This window comes from Corvus brachyrhynchos, unplaced genomic scaffold (assembly GCF_000691975.1).
Source record: "Corvus brachyrhynchos isolate BGI_N302 unplaced genomic scaffold, ASM69197v1 scaffold787, whole genome shotgun sequence".
Classification (NCBI taxonomy): Eukaryota; Metazoa; Chordata; class Aves; order Passeriformes; family Corvidae; genus Corvus; species Corvus brachyrhynchos.
The window spans coordinates 95,594-98,876 of NW_008239142.1; the positions used below are offsets into that span (position 1 = coordinate 95,594).

At 54.1% G+C, this 3,283-nt stretch overlaps 2 long non-coding RNA genes across 2 annotated transcripts in view; one reads left to right on the forward strand and one right to left on the reverse strand.

Moving 5' to 3' along the window:
* Positions 1–456: 456 nt before the first annotated feature.
* LOC108448112 overlaps positions 457–3,283 on the reverse strand; it is a 6,285-nt gene continuing 3,458 nt past the window's right edge. Inside the window, exons 2-3 of the long non-coding RNA XR_001863895.1 lie at positions 1,947–1,953; positions 457–469 (exon numbers count right to left, since the gene is read on the reverse strand). This is a non-coding gene — a long non-coding RNA (uncharacterized LOC108448112). The remainder of the gene's footprint in view (positions 470–1,946; positions 1,954–3,283) is intronic.
* LOC108448110 lies at positions 2,631–3,241 on the forward strand. The gene is made up of 2 exons (XR_001863893.1): positions 2,631–2,762; positions 3,153–3,241. It is a non-coding gene; the product is annotated as an uncharacterized LOC108448110 (long non-coding RNA).

Consider the following 3,283-nt stretch of genomic DNA (forward strand, 5'->3'; position numbering starts at 1 on the left):
GTGGTGGATCCTGCCATGGAAAGCCGCAGGAGTGCCAGCAGCAAATCTACCAAGTATCCTCGAAAATGAAGTGATCACCCCACCGCCTGCAGGTGATCCACAGGAAATGTCCTGGATCTTGTGCCGAGCTCAGAAAGCTTTGCGTGTCCCCAGCAATTTCCAAGGAAAATGTGTCCTTCCCCTCCCCCGGTGAGTGCTGTAACCTCTCCCAAGCTTCTCTGTGGGTGCTGAAATAAACTCTTTGTTCACGCTGGCACTGTTGTCTCTGGATCAGTCTGTTACTACATTTGGGCCACCACAATCCAGAATTTGGGAGAAGCTTTGAGCCAAAGAATCCTAGAGACAAAGAACCCCTTTTTTTCTGCCATTTGGCCCCAAAACGCCGCCCTTGGGGGAGGTACCACCACGTGCTGGTGGCAAACCCCCAGCCAGCCTTTCTAGAAACGCTGTGCCCAGCCCTGCCAGAGCTCTGCCCTACCAGGGGCGTAGCGCGATTGTTACACAATGATCGTTACTGCTAAATTTCTTCTCAACTTGTAATTAAAACGAATTGGGTAATTTATTGCTCTGGTATTGCCATCCATGAAGTGGATGTTACCTTGATAAGATTGTTCTCGAATGCGTCAGGAGGATCAGAAATTTCTGGCATTGCTGAAAAGGGTGCAGGCAGCAGCTCACTCCCTGTTTTCAGAGCAGGGATCGCTCAGGAAGGCTCCTTGTCCGCGTCTGGAATTTGCCTTGAGTCCCCCATTTTCAAACCCATTTTCAAGGCACATTAAAGTGGCCAGCCACAAAATGTAGAGGTGCCCATTGTTAACAAACTCAGAGCAATTAAAACACGAGGCACTGAACGCAGGGCGATGCCAAGAGCCAAAAATTCCTTTGAGTCTTTTTTTCCCAGAGGTCATTGACCACATTTCTGCTGAGGCCAGAACAAAACCCAATTAAAGAGCAGTGAGCAAACCCAGGCACAGCTTGCCCTGACACTGTTCTAGATCATGACAGGAGTTTAGCAATACAGGAGAAGCTTCAGGTTGCTCACCTGATTCCTTCACCTGCCCTGTCCTCTCACCTTTCCCAAAATCCTCCATGTTTGGGTAACAGCAAATGTGGATGGGTTTTGGATGGCAGGAACCACTCGGCCTCCATCTCCCTGTGGTCACCATAAAACCTTAACCAACGTGGTGAAAGACAAATCAAATCCGGATTTCAGCCTTTATTTGCTGTCTGTTTAATGATTGAAACATCTTCCAGAAGCACTGAGAGAAAAGGGCACGAGCCACGAGCTCCGTGGTCCTAAAGAATTCCCAGCCCACACAGCAGAAAGGTACAGGGAGTATCCCAAATTATTGCCCATCACGAGCTCTCTGTGTGGGGCTGTGCATCCGTCAGAATAGCACTGGCTAATTAGGAGCTAATTGGGCATCAGGGAAAACCTAAAAAGGATGTTCCTACAGCTCTGGAGAAAGTCCCTGGGGTCTGCCAGTTCCCCATAACATGGCACCATCGTGTGTGGCCAAGGGCTCCCATGGGATGCCTCCTCCTCCTCCAGCAGCACCGGAGCCGCTCACCTGGAATAAAACCACGGCAAAGCTGCTCTGGAATTATTCCCAGGCTGAGAGTCAACCACATAATTAAGCACCTTGCTAATCCTGGATCGCTACCCAGGGCAGGGCTTATCCCTTCCAAAAATAAGAATTCCAGCTGCTTGTGGTCCTCCTGGCAGCAGCAGAAACCTTGGAGTTTCTTCATGGCCCCACCGTGTTTTGACTGGTTCTAAGAGGAATGCACCAACGGTGATTCCAGGCAAATCCCAAAATCCCTGAGGTTGGAAAAGCCCTCCAAGGCCTTCAAGTCCAAGCTGTGCCCGATGCCCACCTTGCCACCAGCCCGCAGCACTGAAGGCCACGTCCAGGCCTTCCTTGGACACCTCCAGGGATGGTGACTCCAAACCTCCCTGGGCAGCTCCTTCCAAGGCCTGAGCTCCCTTTCCAGGAGGAAATTCCTCTTGATTCCAACCTGAACCTGCTGTCAGGGAGTTGTGGAGAGCCAGAAATTCCCCCTGAGCCTCCTTTTCTCCAGGCTGAACCCCCCCAGCTCCCTCAGGAATTCTCCAGCCCCCTCTCCAGCTCCGTTCCCTTCTCCGCACTCACTCCAGCCCCTCTTGCCGCACAGGCCCAGACCTGGACACAGCACTGGACGTTCCCTTCAGCAGTGCCCAGCATGGAGGGAATTCCCACTAAGGAAGAGTTTTCTCCCTTCCCAAAGATGCCATCGGCACTTCCAGGCCCATCTCAGGGGAGTCACAGGCCTAGAGAACCTCAGGCCATTCTGGAAGGATGTTGTGATTTAGGGGTGAGACATCATTTCCCAAACCCTGAACCCAAAGGTTCAGGATCCCTCCCCGGGTGTGATCAACACCAAACCCGACCTGGGGAAACCAGGGCCGCCCACACGACTCCCCCAGCCCAGCTCTGCGCAGGCACAGCCGGCAATTAAACTTCTGTGGACAGGAAAGGCGACCTATAAGGAGAGGCAATCCCAGCGTGGATCAGGTGAGTCACCCCAGGAGGCCGAGGAATGGGGAGGCAAAGAAATAAAAAAAAGCCATCGGCGAATTAAATGAACGGGCAGAGCTGTGGGACAGGGAGGGGCTTCTTCTCCAGGTGGGGTGTGCAGAGAGGGTATAAAAGTGCTCCTGTCCCAGAAAGCCTCATTCCCTCTCATTCCTTCCTCGTCTCTTCCCTGCACGAGCAGCTCAGGTAAGAGCTGGGGGGCTCCGGAGCACTCTGGGGGGTGGATGGGTTTGGACCTCCACACCTGGAACTGGGCTGGGATTTGTTCTGCGGGGAATTGGGAGCAGGGGGTGGGTGAGGAGGGAGCCCAGGAGCTCAGAGGGAGAAGAGGTTGGGACATGGAGGGAGGGTCTGGGGTGTGGGCTCGGCATGGCTCCGCTTTGGAAAGCCAGGCACAGCCTGGGTGTCCCCAGCGCCTTTGGTGGGACAATCCCATGGGGGAAAAGGATCCAGTGCAAGCTTTAAAGACAATTGTGGGATCTGGCTGAGACTGGAAAAAGGAACACCCAGATTCCTCTTGCCTGGAAGGGCAGGAGCAGGAAGGAAAAGCCCCTGACAGCTCCTGTGTCCCCACAGGTCAGCCAGCACAGGACCATGTGCTCCCGCCAGGAGAAGGACCAGTGCCACCGGCAGCAGCGCCAGAGCAGCGGTGGTTGTCACAGCTCGGGGGGTGGCTGTCACAGCTCCGGGGGTGGTGGCGGCTGCCA